Source organism: Myotis myotis, unplaced genomic scaffold (genome assembly GCF_014108235.1).
Source record: "Myotis myotis isolate mMyoMyo1 unplaced genomic scaffold, mMyoMyo1.p scaffold_m19_p_14, whole genome shotgun sequence".
NCBI lineage: Eukaryota > Metazoa > Chordata > Mammalia > Chiroptera > Vespertilionidae > Myotis > Myotis myotis.
This window is the reverse complement of record NW_023416318.1, coordinates 20,827,812-20,854,816: the sequence shown is the minus strand read 5'-3', so window position 1 is coordinate 20,854,816 and position 27,005 is coordinate 20,827,812. Positions and strand designations below refer to the sequence as shown.

The following is a 27,005-nucleotide window of genomic DNA, read 5'->3' as shown; positions in this document are numbered from 1 at the left end:
CAAAAGTAGTTGAGCAACAGCTAAGTACTTATTCATCTCAAAGAGCCAACCTAAAATTGGGACTGCCCCAGGGCTGTCCACCCCTCCCCCGAACAACTACAAAAAAAAAATAGACATAAATAAAAAATAGGAAGAAACTCAAACCCGGCTACTGTTTTCAGAATGTGACGGAGAAGGCCTGATGTGAAAGAGGAGCCACAGAAAACTCCTTGGACACAGAATGACGCCCCGGCCACTCTCCCTGCCGAGGGGAAGGGGCCAGCACCGCAGCCTGGGCACCCGCCCCGTCCGTCCGTCCGCCGTTTACAGAAACAAGGTGTTTGCCAGCTGCTGTGAGAAAAACATCCCCACGACACATTCTCTAAGAGTTGTGGCGTGAGGTTATGGAACAGCTAGTGTGGAACGGTGCTGGGCTCCTCCCTTTCTGAAGACTGTCTTTTCCTCCAGGAGGGAAGGACGGGATCAGTGGGTGAAGGATGGGTCCTGGTGCCGGGCACCTTGGCAAACTGGCCGAGGAGGGGAGCTGCCACGAGAATGAAGACGCCAGGAACCCAGCTCTGCCTGGCTCAGGAAGAGGCTGGCGCTGACATATCGGGGGCCATGGCCGCGGCTGGAGGCCTTGAGATTTCCTGAGGGTCTCTCGGACAACAAGGCTGGGCCTCTGAGCGGACAGCCTAGCCTGCTCTCGGGGCTCTCCTTTGAATCGCCTCTGGTTCCAGAATAAGTAGTTGTACGTGTGGCAAAGCCAGCACTACAGAGAGAGGGGGAAAGGAAATACTAAGTCCTACCTTGAGGGATGTGAAACTCTTCTTCTAAATGCTGTGTTTCAAGGTCTTTATCGAGACTGCCGGCTCCTATGCCTGAGTAAGTCCCTGTCACAGGGCGGCCTCTCACCCCCCCGCCCCATGGAGAGGAACCTGTTGCTGGCAAAAGATGTTCACCTGTGAGCCCTACACCACAGAAGGCCTCTTAACAAAGGGGGCTCAGACAGAAGCAACCGGCTCCTGTTTCTCATCAGACTCCTAAAATCCCCGGTTTCTGATCTGAAGATTCAAGCTGAGGTCAGGGCAAGAAAGCAATTTGTTTGACTCCGGCCCTTGCAAATTACCCCAAATAATTTACTTGGTCTCAGCTTTGGCTGGCTCGGGTGCTATGTGGATTCCAAGAATTATTTTACTTTTCCATTAGAGGGCTCTCCACACTCCTTTCAAGGAAAAACACTCTATCTGCCAGCCAGCTTCTCTCCAGGAATGGGAAAGGGGGAGGAGGAGGACCGCGTAGAGGAGGTTAACGGATTTCCATAAGGAATTCCAAACCCCGGAGTGACCGGCCAGCCGGTCAGAGCACGGCAGAGCCACAGACTCTGCAGAAAAGGACTCTCTGGATGTGCAGGGCAGTGGGTTCCCGGGAAGGCGCAGGCACCAGGAGAGGGTGCTGTCCAGGGAAAGGCAGCTTACATGCCCATTTCTAGAGCCCATGTCCACCAGCAGCCCCGGGGGGTTACCCAAGCTCTGAGAGGCCAAGCTCAGGAAAGAAGTGCAAGTCTCAAAGCACGTATTCCAGTGTGTTTGGTATCTCAAGGAGAACAGAGCAGGAAACGGGATAAAACCAATTCAGAAAAACACCTTCCCTAAAGAACCATAGTTAGAGTAGGACTTATGTCATCTCAGCTACAAGCTGTCTACTAGAGCTCTACCAAACCGCCCCATCTGAGGGCCATGCCCCTGCCCTCCCAAACTCTCCTGAGCAGGGCAGCCTAGCACCCACCCTTGACCCCAAGCAGAGGAGGAACCTGAAGCTTGGGTAGAGCACCTCCCAGTGCCTTCCCCAGCTCAGAATACAGCAATGCCATCCTTGTAGGCACCAAGGATCCACCCTAACGCCTCTCTTCCTCTCATACCCCACATCCAATCTGTCAGCAAATCCTGTTGATTTTACCTTCAAAATATGTCCCAAACCCAGTCTCTTCCCATAGCCCCACCACCCTGAGGCAAACTGCCACCATCTTGCCTGGGTTTGGGCAACAGCCTTCTGACTGCTTCTGCCTCGCCTTCCTACACTCTAGTCTTTAAAATGGAGCCAAAGGGACCTTCTGAAACCCCATGTCACCGAACACCACGCCTTCAGAGGCAAAGCTAAAGTCTGCACAATGGCCTACAAGGTACTGGTCTCCCCTCCGTGGACCTCAGCTCCTACTCACCTCCCAGCGACTTGCACCCTGACCCCAGGGCCCGTCACTCCTCCTCCAGCAGCCAGACAGATGGTGCGTTTTCTGTTCACTCTGCTTGGGACCCTCTTCCCCCAGAAATCCACATGGCCGGGTCAGACCCAAATTAGAGTTCTTACCCCTAAGGCTTAGAGGAGCCTCTGCAAGAAGCTAAGAGCCTGGGAGGTGCCATTCACCTGCAGCTCTTCAGAGCTCTTGCCCCTTGGTGTACGCACGGGTACACACACGTGTATTCTTGCAGCCACGTGTCCAGGCAAACTGAGATGCACACACTCACCCAACACTGTGCAGGAGTACTAGGCAGGGGCAAAGCCCTGCGACACCAGCTTCCTCCAGGCATTACTCTTCCTCTGAAAGCTTTCAGACTCTCCCTCCTCCTGGTGGGAGAGGTGTGTGTGGGGGGGTGGGGGGTGGGGGTGGGGGGGGTTCCTTGGGAAGGGACCAATTGCTTACACCTGAGAGCCCAGGATCTGCCAGAAATGCTAAAGTACTTTCTCCCACCCTGGCATACATTTTGACAAGCAAATAAATGCTCCCCAGTAGGCAATAACAAGGAGAAGTCTGAATTAAAAGAACTTGCCAATTTGAAAAGAAATGCCATTCTATGTGACTCCACTCTATTCTGTTACCAATAAAACACTTAAAGATGCTATTCATGCAGACATAAAGTGCTAATGGCCACTTGTTAACATGTTTCATAATGCTAATATTTCCCTCTGATTTCCAACAGTTCTTTTTTTTTTTTTCCTTCTCCTTTTTTGGGGCTATTTTAAGTGAACAGAGCACTAATCTGATTTGAAAGTGAAGGCTTAAAGAGCCACACTCTACATAACTGCACTATTAATGGCAACCATTGCTTTACATGCTGCACCATTTCATGAAAACAATCATCACTCGGTTTTTCCAAATCATAGAAAGAAAAGCTGTAATAAGTTGCAAATGCAGGAGGCATAGAAGAAGCTCCCCACGGAAGACAATGGTGGGGGGGGGGGGGGCGTGCCATCGGCTCTTCTTAGGCTTTGTAACCTCTTCTCCATGAAGGCAAGAGGAAAAGGAATGGTAAAACAAGTGGGATTTTTTTTTCTTTCAAAACAAACAAACAAACAAATAAATAAGAATGTGGCAGCTTCACCTGCTACGTTCAACTCACCAAGCTGGCCTTCTGGTAACCCGGAGGAGAGTTCAAAGGCAAAAGGAAGGACATGGCTCAGTTCTTGGTGCTAACGGGGCCATAGAAAGAGTAGCACTTCCCAGGAAATGCAGTGTCTCCATGGCTCAAAAATGAGTATGTGTGCAGACCTGGACCTGCAACTTTCTCCAAACAACTGGGAAGGCTTAAGAAAGTGGAGTAGGGAAGCAGTAAAGAATGCTTTGTACTCACCCTCCCTGGAGAGCTGTCCCAAGTGGAAGCCTGCTCACCTCGGATGCTCTAGAGGGGGCAATTCAGAAGGCACCTAGAGGCCCACCTATAACTCTGTTGAGGTGCTAATGGTGGCTGGCTGCCTGTTGTGCTAGAAAACGCACAGATGGGTCTGGGAGACAGAAAAACCTATTAGGGTTTGTGGCTGAGCTCTGCTAGGTCGACTGGTGGCCTGGGCACGCATCACTTCCCCTCTTTTAGGCTGTGTATTTTAGGTTTTCTGGCTCTCAGGTAGAGGATTTGCCTGCCCCTTCCCCCCTCCCCCGCCACGTGCCCTCCTCTCCCAATCAATCCATCTCCCAGATGAGAAAGTCCGCTTCACGCGAGCAAGAACGAGCCTGCTCTTAGTCATCTCTGCATCTCCAGTGCCCAACACAGCGCTGGGCATAGAGTGAGGAAGTGCTCGCTACGCACATGTGAACAAAGCAATGAGGTTACGTGTCATCTGCCTCTCGTCTCAGCTCTAATACTTTGGTCCTGTGAAAACAAAAGCCCCCAGTAACTTCATGTTGCTTATCAAATAACTTAAGAGGCTTCAATAATGTAGGCATCAGGGCAGCCCTGGGTTGCTTGAAATTTGTCCCGAGCCTAGAGAGGATCACCTCTGATGAAGATGGTTTGTTTCCTTTCAGTTTCTCAAGGGAGTCCCCTTCAACGAGGGAGAGGAGAGCAGGCAGGTTTTACTGCAGGACACATCTAAAGTGAAGAAATAGACTTGACCATGTTGCACACCCACATGGCATCCATTTGGAAGACACAAGGGGAACGGAGTTTTACCCATTAGCATCTCAGAAATGAATCTCACCCAAAGAAAAAAACCCCAGGGCACAGCAGACAAGTCCCATTTGCCCTCGCCGGCACCTCTGGGTCCCACTGAGAGAGGCAGACAGAGCAGACAGCCCCCAGAACAATCACCCATGGGGAGAGTTTCCCGGATAGTGAGGGGTCCCCTCCCCCTCCATAACCCACGGTACAGAGCCTTTGACAATCTGAGCCACTGTCTCCTGGCAGGATGATGACCACAGTAAGGGCATATGGATGGTCTTACCTATACCTACACCGGAGAGTGAGCCACCCTGTGCTGATTAGGTTTGAGGCCCACCCCTCTCATTCCCCAGTCCCCAATCTATGTGGTCAATACTGCTCCAAGATGGTGGGATATGGGACAAAGAAGAGACCAGGACTTTGGTCCTAGCAGTGGCACTAGATGAAGTCACTGCGCCAGCCGCCCACTCCCCGGGGCATTTGCTGCCAGGAGATGAGAGAGAAGCTGCTCTCATGCCCCTTGAGGCTGCACTGCAGCAGAAGCCACTGGCCAATGCCCTAAAGCCAACCGCCTGTGGCAGCAAGTGCTGGGGTGCCTCACCAGAGGTGGGTGCTGGGTCAACCTCTAGCAAGAACTCCTACTTCTTCTCTCTTGTTGGAGCATATCTTCCAGTGCTGCCAGGATCTTCCCTGTTCTGCTCTCTCTCTTCTAGATCCCCCTTCCCTCCAAGGGCTGGCTGCCCACTCCCACCCACAACAGAACAGACTCATCCTGGACCAGGACAGAAAGTCTCCACCACCCAGATACTCCCATCATGCCAGCATCTGAGAAATTAGGAGTGAGGGCCTACTCTAGAACCAGGCACATCTGAGTCAGCACCTACACTGTGGTGCTGTGTGCACACAGACAAAGGGCAGGTGGCCCATCTTCCCACTAAGCCAAGGTCATGTTGTCTTCCACAAAAGGGCACCTCCAAGGATGAGAAGCGCTTCCCAAGGTCCTAAATTCCCAAAGAAGGAGGGGATAAGGGAAAAGGAGGGGAGGAGAGAGACGAGAGGAGGGGAGGAGAGAGAAGAGAGGAGGCGAGGGGAGGATATTAGGAAGGAAGGCTGGCCTGAGGGAAAGCCGGTGGACTGACCTGGGCTGAGGATGAGGGGATCCACAGGAATCTCTGGCCACACCAGCCATTTCTTTCCAGACTCCTCCTTCCTCCTCCTTCCCCCACCCCCGCCCCCTTCCGGGAACTGCCAGCCAGCACAGCAGGGCTGCCCACGGCTCTCCAAAGGGAATGCATGTGTGCTGAGCCACCTCTGCGGGGATAGGTGGGAGCAGGTAAGGAAGTAATGAGCATGGCCAACAAATGAACTAGAAGGTGTGTGGATGGCCCCGGGCACTAACGGAACAGCAGTGCTGAGCCTGGTCCTGTGGGCAACCCTCTTCTGGACAGTCCTGGGACTTGGGAGAACCAGTCACCTAAACATGGAATTAAATCAGTGGGTTTTTTTTCTCATGAAAGAAATCAGAATTGTGCAAGTAAATCTACTTGGTCTGGATGACCCTGTTCACATGTCGGAAAGGGTAGCACTGCAAGAGTCGGTGAATTCCACTGGTCAGAGGATTCCGCTCCAAATATTGATGGGCATACACCAGACAGAGAATGAATCACTACTTAAACCCACCCCAGCGTCTGCTAGAGCCACCGGAAGAAAAGCAGTACTAAGTCCCTTCTAAAAGCAGCTCATACTCCCTTCTGGAATGTTCTGGGCTGATTGCAGGATGCTGCTCCCAGTTCCCACACCCCTAGAGGATCCTCTAGCTGCCCTCCCAACGTCTGCCCAGGCCTGAGGAGCCTCCCCGACACCGACTGCCCGGAGAGAAGAGGCAGAAGCTGAAAGCACAGAGCTCACTTGGCCAACAGGAAAGGTGCTCAGGGAGGGAAGGCCACCCCCAGCCCAACCCCAACCCTTCCCCATCCTGTCTACGGGGAGAGGGAGCGGGGGGGGGGGGGGGGGGGAATTCACTTGTCCTGCCAAGGAATCCAAAGCAAAGCCTACCCTTTTAATTTTCAATCAATTAGCCTGAACGAAGTATAAGTTAAATGGCATCTATGCACCGGCGTTATTTGGGGCATGAAAATACAAAAAGTAAAACATAAATCCTTGCCCTCCAAAGCTTATAGTCAGGGAGGAGAAAATACCAACACCCAGGAGGCAGCGTGAAGACCACTGATGTGCTCTCACTAACCCCAGAGCGATGCTTCCACCAAAGGGAGCAGCAGGGCTGGAGCCACTGCCTGATGGAGTCCAGCCGCGGCGGGTCCCCACTCAGCATTCTTGGTGACCAGGAGGAAGGGCCTTGGAGATCCGGCTACAGAAACAAGCACTCAGTGCGTGAACCTGGGAACAAGCTACCTTTTCTTCCTCGAAACACAGCCCGAGCTTCGGGGGCGAGGAGAACAGAGAGGCAGATGCAGGTCTGACACCCACACAGGGGTTTCCAAGCGACTCTTGATCCCCCAATTTCCAGGCTTCCCCATTTCTGCTCTGGACTTGAGACTGGAGGCAGAAGTTCCCAGGCCGCTTCGCCCACGGTGAGGTCACACTGTGGGGATTACCGAGTCACCTCCGGGCAGGGCAGGGCAGAACAGGAAGTGAGCTGGTGAGGCTGAGAAAGTGCCAATCGGGGACGTTCTCTGGGCTCCGCGGGGCCAACACCCATGCAGGGGTTCTGGGCTACAGATGCCCCGGAGTCTGAAGAGCAGGTGGCCCCTCTTCTCACCAGTTTGTTTACGTCCTGATTGCACTGGGGCAGGAAAGAGGGCGGCAGGACTGGGAGTCCGGCCTTGTGGCTCTAAGCCTGCTATTACTCATGCCATGTTTGTGTGCCCTGAAATGCTTTCCCACGTCTGTAATGCTTTTCCTGTCGTCCTACACACTCGCCATCACCTCTCCTCACCCCGGCACCAAGAGAAGATGTGCTTATCTGTGCATTTGGTTTTGTTTTACTATTAAGCACAATGACCAGCTCCTATTATTATAACACAGGTTGTGCGGGAAACTCAAAAAAGACTTGGCTCTGCTGGCTCTCGGGGAAGCTGGGCTCTGCTCCTCCAAAACCTATGTTGTCCAGATGTCAGTGGGAAGTTAGGAACAGCTCTCTCCCCAGCAGTGAGTGGGGCCAGAAAGGCCACTCGTGGTATTTCTCAGCCTCCAGGAAGCCATCACTGGGAGAGGAGCCAAAAGGGTGGAGGCACCTTCCGGGACAGGATCCCAACTCTCCATCACCTGGTGAGGCAGAGAGGTGGTCGGGAAAACCCGAGGCAGGAATGGAGAACTAAGTTCAAGATGAACAAGGACAAGAGAGGGCGGTCTGAGATGTGGCAACGATACGGTTGGGACAGAACATTAACTGCACCCAACGATGGCTGACAGACCGAGGAACCCCAACGGGCATCAAGCTGGTCATGAGTCATCAGTGAAGCACTGGTCTTTAAAAAGCAAGCAGGATACCCCAGCACAGGTCTAGGAGTAAGGAACGTGGACAGCACGAAGGTGTCTGCAGTCATTAGACCAGTGTTCGAGTAAAAGATCTGGGAAGCCAGGAAGTTCTAAAGAGAGGTACAAAGATCATAAATGAATTGAGGGATCACTGATTTATGAATTCAAGTTCAGGAAGTTGAAATTATTAAAGGGAATAAAGAAAAGAATTCTAAAATGTGAGGGGTTTTAGCCCACAGCTGGTGACAGGACAATCTGTCTTTTCTGGAATGAAGAGGAAGTGGGTAAAGACTGAAGCAGAGGGATTGAAGGCAGACGAAAGGATTCCCTCCTCTCGAGAGAGGTCTTTAAAACCAGAACCTGTGTAGTGGAGAAGAGGCTGGGCTGGCCAGTTCTCAAGAACTGTCTGCCCCCGAGAGGGTATGGGTTCCATGACCACCCCAACTCCATCAACCCCATGTGTCCAATGATCTGGATAAGGACGCCAAGTGCACACAGGGCAACATCAGAGCTGCCACACTGTGGGAGCCCTAGCAGGAACCGGGGCAGAGGACAGAGGCAAGGGAGGAGGTGCGATGAACAGGCGAGGCAACACACCCGCCCCCCCTCTGCAATGGCCGTGTGGTTGGGTGTTCTGCTGCTTGGGTTCTGCCACAGGGTCCCCAGGTTAGCATTGCCCAGAGAGATCTGGAACCTATATCAGCAAAGCTCCAGTTCTGAACAGTAACCCAGCCGTCGTGATGAAAGCACTGGGAGTAGTACAAGTTACTCGGCAGAGGCCCAGGGAACCGCCCCTGGGTCCTGCGGGGCAAGGAGAGGCTGTACAGTTGCTACCGCTTTACAGGGTGAGAGTGCGGGGGCTGGGCTTTGGGCCATGTCTGTCCCTGCCTAGGGAGTGGCCTCAGGGACATGGCAGTCTAGAGAATCTTGTTACTACTTAGTGCTAATAAAACTTCCTCTTTAAGTGTCTGTGTTAGAGCAGACTCGAGATGGTGCCTGCAAAATGACGTTCCCACTCACCTGCATTTCAATATACTTACTCGAGTGGAGAGTGAGAGGCAGGGCCCAGCCAGAAATCGCCCGTGGGAGGGCATCACACACGAGAATGTCCGTTTCTCACATGCACAGAGGTGGCTGGACAAGGCCAGAAACATCGAGGCCAGCCTGAGAGTTGCCACTTACAGGGAGTAAGGGGATGGGGGCGGGGTTGGGGAGGCCCACCAGTGTGTTGAGGAAATTTCAGGAGCCTCCTTATCATTACAGAGTTCCCTTGACAGTCCATCCAGAACCAGACTGTAAGAGGGGGTGCCCCGGGGCTTCCCGAGGACCCAGCGATTACTATTGAGGCTTGGGAAACGCTGGGCGGACCCCATCAACATGCCGCTGTGTGATGGGCTCAGACGCAGGCGCGGTCATTCACAGTGGGAGTTCATGGGGCTGCTTACTACTGACATGTTGCCATTTAAGTTGAGACCCAGAGCCACAGGCTGCACCCAGCCTGCCTCCCTAAAATCCACAGCCAAAGGAGAGCCCATTCCTTCCAAGAGCTCTGGTATACACCTCTCAGCCCATGAAAGAAAATAAGAGAAGGGGGATTCCTCAGTCCTGACAGGTTGTGCCAAGCCAAGAAGCTTGCTGTCTCCCACATACACTAAGGGCCCCTTTTCAAATGTAGACTACCAATAAATAAATGAACGAGTGAGTGAGTGAATGAATGAATGAATGAATGGCTGTGTGAAAGTGGGGCAGGAAAGGGAGCCTAGGTACTGTGCGTGGCCGGATTGTGGGGATCAATATCTCCGAGGCACTTTGCGGCCTCTTTGATTCTCTAACCTCCAGAGTGAGAGACATAAAACACAAAACATTACACCTGTCAGGTGCAGTGCCCCGAACCATCTCCAGGCAGCTCAGAGTCAGTACATCAGACTTTTAACGAGGTGGAAGTTAAAGATTAAGAACATGTTGGAACGCTGACTTTAGGCAGTGCCAACAATGTGTCTATAACCTGTTAGGGGAGATGGGTGTCGAGCGTCATACGAGAAAGATGACAGCACTCACGCCGCAGAGGGAAAAACAAGGTTCCCCACTAGCTTTCTTCCCTCCCTTCTGTCCTTCCTTCTTCCCGAGGGAAGTCCCTCCTGCTATCCGGCACGCCTTCCAACAGCAGCAAGTCAGCCACTCCAGAGAGGGAGGCTGGAACCAGTGGATTGGGGGCACGCTGCTGAGGCCAATTCTGTCCTGACACGTCAAGTCAAAGCCACTGGTTCAGACATTCACGGGGGCATGGGGACGTGCTTATTCAGACAAGGGCTCCAGGTTACATCCTGCATTCTCCTGGATTACTCCAATGACAATAAAAAACTCACTGAAAGCAAAGAGACACTTTTCACAGGGCACTCCCATTTGCCAATCTATAATGTAAGTATTCATGGCTATGCTTAGTTAACTCTCTCTGGACATGGGGTATTAAAAGTTTGCATCTGCTTGTTCTGCTCTCTCTCCCTCGCTCTCTGGCAGAAAATTCATGTCACTGATAAGCAATTATTGTACCTCCTTCAAATAACTCAGCTTAAATGTTCATGTATGGCTGAAGGTATAGATGCACAAATGTGTACCTGATGTAGTGTTATGGTTTCTTTTTTTCCAAAAATTCAGAAAGCCAAAGATAGCAGATAACATGATATACCTTGAATGGCATGTCCTATGGATAGAAGCAAAACAAATTTTTTTAAAGTCCTTGCAAAATTATGCAGGAGTATTCAATTTTTCCTCAAAAGTTCCCTGGCAAATGGGTGCCTCTTTAATTTTCACCCTTACAAAAACTCTTCTGCAGGTTTTGTTTATTTTGAGGAAACATTTCACTTTTTTTTTCAAGACATGAGGTGTGAATGATGCAAAACAGTATTTGGATATGTAAACTGAATTATTTGCATAATGTATTACTAATCAGTGAGTATAAATTCTGGAGTCTAAGGAACTGAAATCAAGTGCCACAAGATTTTTAAATCTACATTTAAAAAGTAAAAAGCATCGCCCTTTGGTGGAATAATGTGCACATTTGCATTCCGTTTATAAGCAGGAGGAATTATCCCCACAGAGTTTGCTGAGGAGTTTTAAATAAATGATGCTGATGTGCACTGCTTTGCTCTGACTCAACAGTCCTATTCACAGGCACAACCACACCAAGCACCAAGGACTGAGGAGAGTAAAGTTATCTGCATCTAAAAGAGCAGACCTCACCCCCATCCCCACGAGGGTCTGCCTGCTGGGCCCACAGGAGTCTGTGATATAAAGCAGGACGGAGGGGCAGCCAGACATTCTGCCTGCAATACCGGTTCGATCAACTTGATCACGTTGCCATGAGGCCCAAAGCATCCGCGCCCTCCTTCTGTTGGGTGTCCATTGGTACCGTCAGGCAAGCTTAGCCCCTTCTTTGCAGAAAAGCGCTGGCATGGATGTGCAAACAGTAAAGAGTATTCCAGCTTTGCACACTCCCTTTGTCAACCACGCACAGTAAAACCAAGTTGAAGAAACTGTCTGAACACACACATTTGGGGAAGGGATGAAGTGCGGAGAAGAGAAAAAGGAGGTGTAGCCCCCCAGTCGGACTCAGACAATGGCACTTTTCCCATTCCCACAACAGTGGCCTGGCGGGTCCCGAATCAACCAAGAGTCACCTGCATGCTCACGACTCCCCGAGGTGCACATGCGCGTGCGCGCGCACGCACACACACTATCCTTGAGGGTGCCAGGTTACATTTCTACAGCAGCTGCTCCTATTGTGTACTGCCAGTGAAGCCAAACCAGCCTAAAATTTAATTTAATCTGCTGTAAACCCAAGTGTCATGCACTTCGATGGCAGCCGAAAACGCCACTCTCAGATAACTGAGTGACACCTGCTAATAATAGCCTCTACATGAACCGGCCTGAGCGGGCATTATGTAGAACCAGAGGCACCGATGCCTGGGAAGGCTGGTGAGGCTGCAGATCCGGCTGAAGAGGGCCCACCGGGCGCCCACGTGCTGGCTGCACTAAGACCCCCACTGGATGACCTTGCTTTCAAGCTACTCAGAGACAGTCCTGGCTTTTGCCAAGGGGCGCCGAAATGCCCCTGCACAGCCGTGCAATCCTGCACTGCTCCCTCTCACCTTCGGGGGCGGGGCCAGCACTCCCTTGACTGTGTTTTGGTCCCCTTCCTCCTTAGTATGCGGTCAGCCCTCTCTCAGGCGAACCACCTTTCTCCAACATTCAGGGCTCCAATGGCCACCGGAAGGCCCCGAGGCTTGTCTTCCTCACACTACCAGGTAAGTGGGCACTGCCCCCTGCTCCTTCCCGACATCCACTTGCCGAAGAGGCACAGGTGCTGAAACTCACTCAACTCCACTGCACCTCTTCTTCATGCATTTGAAAAGGCCAAGGGATCTCTTTTCTTCCAGGAGGAGGGAGCACAGCGCAGACAATTTATGACCCTTTAACAGTGACCTTTCCAGATACTAGACCTGAGTTCACAGGTACTTTCGTCCCAGGTACAGCTGCCCCCTCACTATCTCTGAGCCAAACCCTGTGGGAAGAAATAACACCCACCGAACAAGGACATTCTGCTCCTTAGCAGTCAGATAGCACCTTTATTTCCGGGACAATCTCACCTATACTAAAGTAGAGACTGGTGTCAATCAACCCCCAAGCAGGAGCCACCCAGCTTCCTCCTCTAGCCTCTCACGCCAATCTTTTTCTATCTAGAATCCCACTGCCAGCCCTGCCCACTAGATTACTCACGCCAATTCTAGACATCCTATCATTTCATCAGTAAATACTTCAGCGTGTATTTTTAAAAGATAAAGAAACACTTTTTTCTTTAACCACAAAACCATTATCACACCAAAAAAAAATGCAGGGACAATAATTTCTTATCATTAAATAGAGGAGTTACTTTAGACTTAGAAAGACTTCTGTCCGTCTAGGTCAGGGGTCCTCAAACTATGGCCCGCGGGCCACATGCAAATACAAATATTGTATTTGTTCCCGTTTTGTTTTTTTTACTTCAAAATAAGGTATGTGCAGTGTGCATAGGAATTTGTTCATAGTTTTTTTTAAACTATAGTCCGGCCCTCCAACAGTCTGAGGGACAGTGAACTGGCCCCCTGTTTAAAAAGTTTGAGGACCGCTGGTCCAGGTCATGCTTTGGTGGATCCCTTCCACCAGGTTCAAGACTGAGGCCAAGGAAAGGATTCAAAGACTCACTCTCTCAACAAGATCACAGTTTGTTTAAAGCCACCTTGCACTTCAGCCCAATTCCTCCCTTGTATCCCTTGTCCTATGTGTGGTCGCATGCACCCTCCGGAGTCCTCTGTGAGAGTCCTCACTCCTCTCAAAGTCCCCCTAGGCCCGGAGTTTCCCTCACTCCCTACCACCTGTCCCATCACCCATCAGCAAGCAGGTGCACTCCCAGTGTTCAGAACTGGTATTTATTTTTCTTCGAAGAAAGTGTTCTCCGGACCAGCGCTGCTCAGAATTCATTCACAGAGCATGTCTTGGATATACAGCTGACTAGATATGTCAGTTATGTTCCAAATGGGGTTTCACAGGTCAAGGTTTTGCAGGCAAGAGCAAATGCTATTTTCAGCCAGGATAAGGTCACGGTGCTTTTAGAGACAGTGAGGTCTACAATAAAACCTATTGATCAGCCTCTGGAACTGGTGCTCCAGAGAGACTCAGAGATTGAAACAAAAATTGCCTGGCCGTTTTCTCTGTAGACTCGGTGGGTAAAAGCTTGTTGGACTTAATATCTTTCAGGATATAAACTAAATAAGAAGTAACTGCGTACAGATTACAGGAGTCCGTTTAACCAGATGCAGAGGCGGGTCACGGGGAACATCCTCCTGTCAGAACTTTGAGGAAGGGGACTTCAAGGCAAAAAGGATCCCCCAAGAGAGATCAACACCAGCTTCTCTAGACAGTGAAGGCAAAGGTACAGGCTGCATCCATGGTTTTGCCCTTGGATCGTTGTCCCTGAATTTGAAACACTGCCCCCTCAGTCCAGGGCTATGTGAAAAACAGACCCTCAGAGACAGACAGCATGGTGAGAGGAGGTATTCGCATGAGAGATTTTTAAAACTTCTATACTGAAAATGGAATCATGGTAAACTGAAGACCTTCCTATCTATGCACATTATATAGAGATAGAATGCATTATATCACTATATATACATTTATTACTATATGTGATACATGTACGTGTGCATAAATGTATGTATGTGTACATAAATATATGCTATACCTTATGACGATAGCGTTGCTGCATACGGGAATTTTTTCAGAAGACCTAAGTTTTTTTTACAGGTGTACCCCACAGGATTCCAATGAGAAAAATCATTTATTGCCAGTGAAACTGGAGAAATAAATTTGGAAATCATACAAATACACGGGAGCCCAACCACACGAATCGTCAAGGCACGGAAAGCCACTGGAAAGCTATTTCACTGGCCCGAAGGGTCGTGAATTTACTGTGGTTTCAGCAGCAAACCCTAAATAATTGCTTAAGTCAAATAGGAGTTTTAAGTAAAGACATTAATGTACTGGACTATCACATCTTAAACTTCAGCCAGAGATCTAAAACTTTGAAATCAATTAAGTCCCCATAAATACCTCTCCATTATCAGTGGTGTTTGATTGTTTGGGAGGCTCGGGCCACAGGAACTACTGTGAAATCTGTAGGGTATCTTCATTTATCATCTGCTCCCACCTCCCAGCCCAGCTCGCAAACAAAATATGCCATAGTAAACATAATCCATATATCACACTGTGACACAGCCGACCCCATTAGTGAGCCCAGACTGTCCTAGAGGCAGCATCCTATCATACATTAACAATACAACAGCCGATACATTTGCACAATACAATGAGGGGCGGTGGGGGGAGAAGAGGGGCTATCGGACTATGACATCTTAAACTTCAGATCTGAATACATATTTGGTCACCTGTCTCTTTGGCATGAATATGATCGTGCTTTCTCTTCTGGTAATAAGCGACGGGGAAAGCGGTGCCTCTAGGTGGCTGCCATTCATTCACTCTGTCTGTACCCTTCCTTTGCTTTGGGTTAGGACTAAACTTTTTCTTTTCCCTGTCTTCTTGTTTTTTCTAAACTTGTTTTTTTGTTTGTTTGTTTGTTTGTTTTTACCAGAACCAAACAGCATGCAAAATCTGAAATAGGTGATTATCAATGCCCTAGTAGAGCACTCCTAATAAAAAAAATAAAATAAAATAAAATAAAATAAACCCAAAACACTACAAATTAAAGAGGCAGTCATTTAAATAAATTACTTTTTTTATTGACGCTATAGATCTCGAGTGCCTCTGTCCTATAATATAGAACACGTATTTTACAACTGGCTCATTTCCCCCTCGTCTCAGCACATGGGATAACAGAAGAAAGTTTTAAATAACCATTATCAAAGAATAACTTTGTTGTTTTTTTCAGCGTGCTCCTGCAAACATAGTTTTCTATGTAATTTAATGCCACAAATAAATGGTATCTGCTGGACCGTGTGGAAAACAGAAACATCCATGCTAAAAGTCAATGGAAAACACCAAATTTAGAAAAGACTGCAAAAATCACATGTCCCAGAACAGGCCATATGCTTTTACCTACATGATGAATAAAAAAAAAAAAAGAGCATTTTCCCTCAATTTATGCTGTCTTCAACACTAACAGAGGGAGAGTTCTTCTAAACATGTTGCATCCGATGCTTTTAACAAGCAAGAATTTGTAACTCCAAGAACTCAGCATATGCAGGCTATGTCCATACCAAGAAAACAGCTTTCGGGGGAGGAAAAAGGAAAATATCACTGAATTCAGTCAGCTAATTGAATTTAAAATACCTGGTTGTTTGAATTCAACTGGTTTCTTTGTCAAACATATTTCTATTTTGACATAGCTAGAGTTGCCCAAAAAAGCAAGCTTGGAGAAAATACCCATTATACTCCTTAGAGTTTATAAAAAAAAAAAAAAAAAAATCCCACCAGTTTGCAACAATTAAAAGGTGGGTAAATCTCGGCTGGAAACGCCTGGGCATTGTCACCGTCCATTATACTGTGTTTGGTTTTGCTTCCAGCAATTTGAAAGTTGTTCTTCAGCTTCCTGCCAAGGGAGCATGAGCCCAAGCCTTAATAAACACCATGGCTTCCATCTTTGGGAAAAATCAAGAAGTATTCTGCCCTCTTTGCAGGTGAGCCCCATTCAGCAACTCGATTCCAAAAAGAGCAGGGAACCTGCCTGCCCGAGCTTTCAGAGAATGCTAGAACAGGACGGGAGCTTAGAGGTCCACCCAACCCCAGCAACCCATGTTATAGATGAGGAAACTAAAATGCCAAAAGGCCAAGGACACCCAAGGTCTCACAGCTCAGGGTCAGAACCTGCTTCCCAGACCAGTGTCTTTCCACAATCATTCAAGTCAAAGTTTGGGTCTAGAAAAATCATACAAGACTTCAATTCTCTCCCCAAAACCAGTTCTTGTAATTTTCCCCTGCCTTCGTGGGAGAGTAAATGTCTAGTTATAGGGACTTTACGAATTTTTATTTTATAGCTCTTTTTATTTTTATTTTCTTTTACTTTATAGTTTGATAACCAAAAATAGTTCATCATCATGTCTCAGACTGTCTTCCTAGTACAGGCAGACACTGTTATTTCCTAGTAGGGAATGGTAGCAGGATTGGTAATAAGGACCTTGTTTTTATTAAACATTATGGGGTTTTTTTTTCTGTAACAATGACTTCACATTCCCTTTTGTTTCTGTTCCTTTTTCTTTACTTTACTTTTTTCATCATCATTTATTTCTTCTATGCCCTCTTCCATCTCCCCCCTCCCCCACTATCACCACACTGTTGCCCATGTCCATGAGTTCTCTCTCTTTGACTTCACATTCTAGGTACAAAACAGGTATGGTTTCTCTCACCCTTAACTTCTGCAAAATCTAGGAGGAATCAAATTCAGAATCGGGTGAAAATCCTACATTTTAGGACGATGTGTTCTAGCAGAAAGTTCTTGGGTTGGCTATATTTTGCTTTTTCCTCCCCGGCAGATTTTTTAAATAGTTTTCATTTTTAAAAGGATTTCAACTTCGGATTGTGCCGATGCCAAAGTCTCTATGCATCTAATCAATCAATAAATAAGACAAACAAAGCAGCATATGTTTACCCTTTACCATCCGGGAAGTGTACATTAATTACCGCAGATTGTCCCCTATGCGTCTCCCCCCACCGCAGACAGCAGTGCTCAAAAGGGTCCACAAAATAAAAATGTATGGGGTAATTGAATGGATATTTATAATTAGAACTTAATAATTTGCATCAGGGACAAATGAGCTCTGATTTTAATCGGCAGCGTATTTAGATTAGCCAGAAGATAGTGTAATTTGATGGTTTATAGGCCTCCTCTCGGATTATGAAATAATACCAAGCCTTCCAAGACAGCGGGTCTGTGTCAGGAGTGTGTTAGAGAAGAAGATGCAATGAAAATGTTTGACAACGTGAAAGCAGCCATAAATTACATGACAACTGTGTAAAAGTCATGATGAAACAAATAAAGGGCTGACCTATAATGCGTCTGATTCATTGTGACACACACAACTCCCCGCACTAATCTCTGCCCGGCCAACGCATTCTTAAGCAGGGAACTACTTAGCGCTGGGAACGCTGTAAATTATCACTAGTCAACAGCATTGATTTTTAGTCGACATTTCAATCAGGTTGAAGTAGAAATACTACCCAGCTCATCCAACAGCCTCTTACCCAGTGCACTGCCCCTCTGCGGTCTCCTCAGTTATGGCTTTGTTAAATTTCCATTGCTCTCACCATTCAATATTTATTAGCGCGTTGCCACATCCAGGCACTTGGCCTGAAGGGTCACCGGCCTGCCTCTGGGGACATTAAATTTGTGCTTACCTTGAGGAAGGTAAAACCAAAACAGAAAAAGAAACAAAAGGACACCATCAGAGAGCTGGCCTGATTTTCAAGAGAATGGAGAGAAAACTGGGGAGGGAGGGAGGGAGGGAGGGTGGAAAAGAGGCTAAAGCAATGGCATTCCTGTTATCATTTCAGCTCTGCAGTCTAGGAGTCTGAGCAAACAAAGCTCGGAACTTCTCTTCTGGGTGATCAAGGGATCTCCTGCAGTCCTGGCCCAGGGGGTGGAGAGCCAGTGGAAGAGGTGGAGGGCCGAGAAGCAAGGATGCCAGTCCCAGGGCAGAGTAAGAACCGAAATGGAAGGTTTGGAGTTCGCTACCCACATGCATTCTCAGCAGCCACCTCCACCCCCACCCCCAACACAGACAATCGCCTGGGTCCATGTCAATGACAACCTCTTGGGGTTCAACCTCCCTGGGTCCAAAGGGAAGGGCTTACCATGTGAGCAGAGCTCCCAGATGACGCTTGTCAGCGCTAAGGCCGACTCTTCAGCTCCCCCACCGGCCTCCGCACACAGTAGGTGCCTCTTAACCACCAACTGACTGAAATTATGTAAATGGAGGTCTATGGCGGCCCAGCCAATCGAAAGAATGGGTAATAAAAGGAAAACCCTGACATTTGGTTTTGGAATACATTACGTAATCCCTCTGCAACGAACCTCAGGTCTTGCTTCAGCAAATATTAATGGTGTCAGAGCAGCCTGCGGAGTGACTGGAGGAGGCCACCATGCAGTTGAAAACTTGCCTCAGGGAAAGCCACATGTGGATCAGATGGAGTTGTTGACTGTAGTTTCCATTCAAGTATTCCCTCAAGTCTCCTCGCATGCCTTCCAGACTCGCCTTACCACAGCCCCGATGTGGCCAGAAATGAAAACCTCCTTGAAGCAGATTATTACCCCCTAGCGCCCATCATCCCCAGCACCCCTACACACATACACACACACACACACACTCACATATACACATACATACACACACACACACATACACATTCACACACACACACACACTCACACAAACACACTCACACATGCTCTCCCGCACAGTATAATGCTGATTCTCTCCCTCCACCTTTTAAAGGCCAAAGAGACAACAGACAGAACTGCTGAAAGTCAGACTTCACCAGCCCTGAAAAGTCCTAGCTTATTTCCTGGTCAGCCTACTGCCGCCTCCTAACCAAGTCATACACAAATAGTAAAACCTCCTCCCTCTTCTTCACAGGACCCTGGCCCCATGTCTGGCTCACTCTGGACAGATGGAGAAGTGACTACTTGCAAAGCAGAATTCCTTACATTGCAGCCCTTTTCCAAGAGCTCCAAGGCTGCCCCAGTATGCCCAGGACAGCCGCCCAGGGACTGGATGGGAACATTCCTCTCCTTCCCAGAAGACTGCAGAACTTGACCACAGAACCCACAGGAGGCCAACCGTCCAGCACCAGGGATTCCCACCCAAATGGTGCCCAGCCCCACTGCAGAGAGCAGCAAACCTTTTGAGGAGGTGGCAGAGGGTAATGACTGGAAGCCAAAGAATTGAATCCTTAATAACTGTGAGCCCTCAGGGAAGTGAGTGATTTAACCCTTGGTGAGCCCCAATTTCCTCTTCTACCAAATGGAGCTATTAGGACTTTCCTTCTGGGCTTGCTGTGGGATGGAGTAACAACAGGTCAGATACATAGTATGGCAATAAAAACTCTTGGAATGCATCCTGTGTGGCAAGTAATTTATGTGCTATCTCTCATTTACTCCTTGCATCCACCCTATAAGGGAGATACGTTGGTTCACCTCCATTTCACAGAGGTTAAATGGTTTGCCCAAATTCTCCCAACCAGTCAGTGGCAAAGTAGGAATCTGCACCCCAAATGACTGTCACACACCCGGGCACACTCTCCGGGTGACCGTCACACACCCGGGCACGCGCTCCGGATGACCGTCACACACCCGGGCACACGGTCCGGGTGACCGTCACACACCCGGGCACACGCTCCGGATGACCGTCACACACCCGGGCACACGGTCCGGGTGACCGTCACACACCCGGGCACACGCTCCGGATGTCCGTCACACACCCGGGCACACGCTCCGGATGTCCGTCACACACCCGGGCACACGGTCCGGGTGACTGTCACACACCCGGGCACACGCTCCGGGTGACTGTCACACACCCGGGCACACGCTCCGGGTGACCGTCACACACCCGGGCACACGCTCCGGATGTCCGTCACACACCCGGGCACACGGTCCGGGTGACTGTCACACACCCGGGCACACGCTCCGGATGTCCGTCACACACCCGGGCACACGGTCCGGGTGACCGTCACACACCCGGGCACACGCTCCGGGTGACCGTCACACACCCGGGCACACGGTCCGGGTGACCGTCACACACCCGGGCACACGTTCCGGATGTCCGTCACACACCCGGGCACACGCTCCGGATGACCGTCACACACCCGGGCACACGCTCCGGATGTCCGTCACACACCCGGGCACACGCTCCGGATGACCGTCACACACCCGGGCACACGCTCCGGATGTCTCTAAGAACAGAGGCCCAGCACTGAGGGGGCTGCCAATGGAGCGAAGCCCCCAGTCACCTCACCTCACCAGATCTGGCTCCTGAACCATCTCTACCCGGGGCCCTCCCCAAAGGCTCCCACAAGAGCCCACCCAAGGCAGAAAGAGGCTCTGAGGGCTTTAGCACCCTCCCTGCCCTGCTCTCCTCTCATCCAGCCTGCTCACCCCCACACAGGGAGGAACTCTGGGGACCCCAGGTCTGACAGGAGAAAGAAGTTCCCAGCCATGAGTCATAATCATAGTGGTAACTAGCTTTTCTCTAGTGCTTACCACATGCCAGGCAAGTGTTCTCATAGAATGCTCCCAACGTCCACGAGGTGGGTCCTGTGACTCCCCCCGAGATACAGATGAGGAAACCGAAGCTTAGAGAGATGAAGAAATCTGCCCAAGCTCACACAACTAGAAATAGCACCACTTCTTCGCCATTTTATTTCACGTACTCACTGAGGCTGAAGAGGACAAAAAAGGAGATAAACATATTTTTAAGAGCTTATCACCCCGCCCCTTTCCTTACCACGCAGGTTACAAAGACACCTCAGTGGGAGAGAAGACGGCCCCAAAGGGCTTGGCTGAGTTTTTTTGGGAGACTTGTGGGATGAGCCCACAGGCCTCCAAATTTTCCCAGTGCCCATCAGCTATTAGATAAGGAGGGAGAAAAACTCACCTGCCTTGTGAGGCTTCAACCTGGGGAAGTAAACATGAGTTTTTTCATATTTTATTTGGATGGTCACATTGGTGCCTTTTCAAGTCTACGGTGGGGAAAAACAGATTTCATTGTGTGAACTGCCCTTCAAACAGGCCCCCAAACCACTTGGAGGCCCTGTGTCCCCAGGTGGAACTCTATGAACCCGGCTGTGGCCCCAGCAGCCCCTCTGGTGGGACCCGGAACATGCCTCCTGCCATGAGAAACAGGGAAATTCAATTACCTCGCCACTTGTGGCAGGAGGGCAAGGACTGCACATGGAAAGAGCTAAAAATGTCAGGAAGTTCCTGGCTGATGGCTCTTGCTTGCCAACCCTCCTAAGTGAATGCATGACGTCACAATAAACTAGAAAACACAGAAACAGGGCCAAGGGAGATATGATGATGGAGAACAAAACAAGCCTAGACACATGGGTTTGCCACCAGCCCTGCACAGGAAGTGCTGTGCTTCCAACAAGAGCACTTTTCCCCACTCCTGGCCTTCCTGGGCCTGCTTGTGTATTATCTTTCTCAGCCACCAACAGATTAGTTTACAGGTCCTTTCCAACAAGGAGTTTAACTTCAACCAAAAAAAAAAAAAAAAAATAGTTTCCACTGAGTTCCTACGTGCACGTGCAGGCCCATCCACCAAGCCCCACCCCGGCTTCGCACACTTCTACTCCGACAAACGGTGTGCATACACCAAACCCTTCCGATCCTGGGCCCTCAGGTTACTGGCGTTATCACAACTACCCCCCCCCCCCCAAATTGGCAAGCCAGGAAAGATGATAGAACCTGTGTGTGTCGCCAAAAGACTGGCCTCAACTGGTTGGGCGGGGGGGGGTGGGAGGGGGGGCGTGGATTGAGCTGTGAGTCTTTTTTTTTTCTTCTTGCCTTTAGCCAAAGACCTGGGAGCATTTGATGTACAGTCAGCAGGTATTTAAAAAAAAAAGAAAGAAAGAAAGAAAAGAAAGAAAAAACACCACTGAAAAGGCTTGGCTGCACTGGGGCCCTGACACGCTCTCATCTAAAGCTTGGCCCTCGGCCAAGTTCATCTGTTAATGGACAGCCACAACCAAGGGCCTGCACCTCCCCCACCTCCCCGACTCTTCTCTGTTCTCCTACCTCTTTCTAGCTCCTAAACACTAGACATCGATTATGTCTGTGCTTTTCCCTTTCTATTCAAGATAAACAAAGTGCTTCAAGTTCAGGGCACACCCTGGGACCCTTGACAAAACAATCTATCATTCTGTCTGCTAAACCAGTCTGGCTACACCACGGCCGGGAGAGCAACGCTCCCAATGTACAATTTTCTCTTTGTGCTCCTTCTCTCTTGCCACTAACCTCTTTTCTTTACCACCTTCTCCGGAGCAGATGGACTTGACCACTCTGCTTAAGCCCCCCCCCCCCCCCCCCAACCTCAGGAATTAAAGAAAAGAGCTGAGCTCCTGGCTGCCCCTCCTCCTGCTCAGTTTTCCCTCCTCTTCCTCTGGGCCCCCACATCCCTCAGACACAGACAAGAACCCCCCCTCCCCCCCGCACCACCACCACCATCCTTCCGACCCTCACACCACAGACACTCCCCCAGAAAAGAAATTCAATGCAGGGACTGGCCCCTCTTTCGCTCCCTGCAAGAATATTTTAAGTGAGTTTTGTGTTAAATCATATCCATTTATTTATCCTGACTTGCAATTAAATGCGAGTACACTTTTTACAACCAGCACGGAATGTATTAATTATTACTACAAATGGTCAAATGAGAGCACAGTCCCTCCTAAAAATATTAATAAAATACATAATAAATAATATTAATGAAACAAAAATAGACTCATAAGGCCCTTGGCCAGGGCTTTTATGATTTCACACAAGGGGAAATCCAGCCAGTGAAACTTGTTATATACATACTTTGGCAGGACTCTGGCCAACCACCATCACTGAACTCTGAAGAGCATGTTTGTGGGGGGTCAGAGGTGGTGGTGCCCTAGGTATTGGGGACTCAGTGCAGACACCACCTCGAGAAGCTGATTGACGGCCACAGTGCACAGGAAGAGCCTGAAACGTCTCACAGTGTTGACGTGTGGTAGGGAAAAGTTACCCACAGGCTGCTTCCCCTTCCTAAGGCGGCTAGGATCATCCCTCCCCTGAAAGAACAATTAAATCCCTCCACCCTGAGGGAAATGAGCCCAGCCAAATTAAGGCTCAGGGTTCGGGCCCATCAGCACCGCTTAGCTTACTGTACCAGCGCTGGAAGCCACCTTCTTGCCACACCGCCAGACCCCCACGAACCTGTCTCCACATCACCCAGCCCCTCATATCACCCCCAGCACTCCCTGCCTCCTCCACTCCCCCGAAATCCAACACACCCACAGCACAATTGAATCTAATTAAGATCAGGAAGAAATTTGCATTTTCTTTTCACTGTACCCCCAGTAATCACAGAAGTTCTTCAAATTTTGAGAATTTTGTTCCTCAGCTAATTATTTCCCTCACTTTGCATTTCAAGGCACAAAGACAGTCTATCTCACTGGTGGTCTATTAATAGTTGGAAGTTTTGAGCATCAGAGGTGGGGTGGTGGTGGTGGGTTCCCCTTTTAAAACCATTCTGTCATTTCCAGTTTTGAAAAAAAAGGTTTTTTGTTGTTGTTAGTGGTGGTGATGTTAATGTTTCTTCCAAAAGACAGCTTAGCTGCGCCATTCTGTGCATTACAATTTAGTCTCCCCCTTACAACAGTGACTCTGCCTGGTTTACTGATTTACAGAACCTTGGTATGTGAATGGCAAAAAAAAAAAAAAAAAAAAAAAAAAAAAAAAAAAGAAGAAGAAGAAGAAGAAGAAAAGAAAAAAGAAAGAAAGAAAAAGAAAGAAAATTCCTTGGCATAAGTATATGTTTGCTGATCAAATTTCAGATCATGTGTTGTTCATTATTATGACTTTACTTGAAAAACAGTTTGCCACAGTGAGATGGATTCACTTATATGCCTTCTACCCCTCCACTCCTTTTAAATACTTTGAAAAAACAGTGCAATTTTTTAAAGGTACATTTAAAGCATGAACTGGTTTGGATTAAAACAATGTTTCAACGTCCGTAAATTCCCTCGAAATACATTTTTAAAAGACTTATGCAAAGCCACACATGATTCTGAGGGAGCAAATGAGATTGTCCCACCAACAAAATTTAATGGTGATTTAAGAAAGGCTAATACTTTTCATTTACTTCCTGTAGAATTACTTGTGTACTTGACATTTATACAGTTTCTCCATTATATAACAATCTGCTCTGGGTACACCAGATTATGCCAATCTATTAGAATGAAATTTGTACTCCATATAAGCAGAAGTTTCCAGTTGGTTTTGACTTACCATTATGTTTCAATGTAAAGTGTTATTATATCTGAGTATGAAGCACAGCTACTCCCTGCTCACGTTTTTAACTCTAATACTGTAATCTTTCTTGCTGCTTCTAGGGCTGTGTCAGTGTTTACATTCCTGGAAGTTAAATAAACCTACATGGCAAAACTCCTGGATAGACTGAATAATAAGGCCTGTGATGACTAAACTGTTTACTTTTTACCTTGTTAGGATCCCTTTCTTGTAAAGTTTGGGGGAGAGGCAGGGAGAGAGGGAATGGGGGGGCGGTGGTGATATGAGATAGAAAGAGAGATTTACACACTGGCTTCCATATGTCACAAAGACCTTCACTTCCTACCCGCAACCAACGCGATTATAGCAGTGTGCATGAGTTAGTTTTGCCTTTTTTGTTTTGTTTTGTTTTCTTACATACCAGGTCATCTGAATACCCCCCTTCTCTACTACCCTCCCTCCAATAAAAAGTATGAACCTTTTTTTTTTTTTTACCATTTTCAAATAGCAAATTAGCCATTAGATTTCATCATATCTTAGTAAAGCAATTACATCAAGAAAATGATAGTGCGTGTGGAATCAATTATGCATGCAGTTGGCCGGAGACCAAAGGCTGTGAAGTCGGAGAGGGCAGAATCGCTCGACACACACAAATAAAAAGCCCCTGGATCTCACAGATGGACCCCATCAGTTCATCTTACTGCCTAAAAAGTTCATGCACTTAATAATTTATTTGTGTTCTGGATACTGTTTCCCAGCTGAATATTAACAACTTTGAACTGAAGCATGCTTTTAGCATGGTATGGATGGAAGTCACGGTAGGGCAGGGCTCGTGTCCCTCAGAGGTTAAAATTGTAGTTATGTTTCTTACACACTGTTCATTTTCCATCACAATTTATTTTCTTTCATTGCACATTCCTTTTAATCGGAATATCAGTTTCAGTGTTCTGATTCTGCTCGTTAACCAGTGATAAACTCAGACACCAGAGATGAACATCAATAACACGGCACAGGCGGCTCAACAGCACAGGCAAACGCCAAAAAAATCTCAGGCTCTCAAAAATCGGAAACCGTTAGTTAGCACCTTGTTTTCACAACCAGGGCACTTGTGTACCTTGAGGGAGGCACCCGGGAACCAGAGACCACGATTTACTTGAGTGACGAGGGGAGGACACAGAGAGAGAGCTGCTTGAGAGCAGCAGCCAAACGAGGCCAGGCCCAAGACATGTAGGTGCCAGCCACACAATGAAAGAAGAAATCCGAAGCATTGTTAGAAAGGTCTGTAGTTTGCAGCCGTTTCTCTTCCAAAGGAGGAGCCTGATGTCTTCATTCACTGGAATAGTCGAGCCTCCCTGCCATCAAACTGCTAACAATAAAACTGCCCACAACTTTCGTGGGGGAACAGGGACAGGCAAGGCAGATTTCTGTACGTATCTGGATGTGCCTCAATCACACACTTAAATTTCACAGTCTTCTCCCCAAATGAGAAGGGTTTCCAGCCAACACTTCCACAAACTGTACTTCACGTTAAAAGAAAACGGATAAAACATATGTAATTACTTAAGGTCAGACTTCTAATTCCTCAGTTCACTAAAGGAAACTTGGCAAGGAGATGCGTCATTTTGCTCCTTTCTACTGGGGCATCCGAGGAGGAGAGCCACTGAGGCAGCTAATACACAAAACATGATCAAAAGTGATTAACAACAGCTTCATATGCAAATTGCATTAATGAAGGAGTGCAAAGTCATCATGTAAATTAAATATGTCAAATCTCTTGGTGAACTTTCAATCTTGAGAAGAAAAAACACTGCTTTAATTTTTTTACATCATCAATTTTGCAAGATTGAAAATCTAAGAATCTTGGTGCTATAAACAATTTTCACCTTTTTTTTCTCCTTCAGCAGGCTGACAGGCCAGCCTGATGTGCACCGAATGTACATGTTAATAGGCCAATCAAAAATGCAAAACAATTCGCAATTACTGGAAGGACCTAATGGTCATTAGAATTTACAACTAGGTAATGAACTGAAGTCTGCCCACACCATGCATATTCATAAAGCAATTTAGCCTTTGAAGATTAAAGAAGTGCTTAAAATTCAAATGAGCTTTAGCAAATTATCAGTAAGATTCATCCAAAAAGCAAAGGGTTTTTCTTCCTATGATTTCCTCATTTTTTTAATGCAAAATTGTTATATCTTCCAGACTGAGCTTAAACTAAACATTGAGCTCCCAGTGAAGCCGAAGGGGCTAAGAGACAAACAGAGGCAGCAAACATCGTTACGGACTTTGTTCATAAAACTAAGCCCTTAAGAGCCAAACCTATCTCTAAACATGGTAATTTATCAAAAACAGCCCAGAGTTGCTCACAGGCAATACTGCACAGTCCTCCAACAAAACAGATTAACACGAGTCCCACCACCCTCCCCGAAAGCCTTTTCCCCCTCAAGTTGAGTCTCCTGTGTAAACATCCACTGTGGTACAAAAACAGCTTTTTCATCGGCGTGGAGTGGCATTCACTTTAGAAG

At 48.2% G+C, this 27,005-nt stretch overlaps 1 protein-coding gene across 7 annotated transcripts in view; it reads right to left on the bottom strand.

Annotated features, from left to right (window-relative positions):
• Positions 1–27,005, bottom strand: part of BCL11A (BAF chromatin remodeling complex subunit BCL11A) — a 100,611-nt gene that overhangs the window by 55,978 nt on the left and 17,628 nt on the right. The window contains exon 1 of one of the 7 annotated variants that reach the window (XM_036334482.1): positions 6,825–7,168. The exons of the other annotated variants lie outside the window; for them this stretch is intronic. The gene's annotated coding sequence lies outside the window, so the exon portion shown is untranslated. Of the gene's footprint in view, positions 1–6,824; positions 7,169–27,005 lie in introns of those variants that run through there. 7 annotated transcript variants of the gene reach the window in all.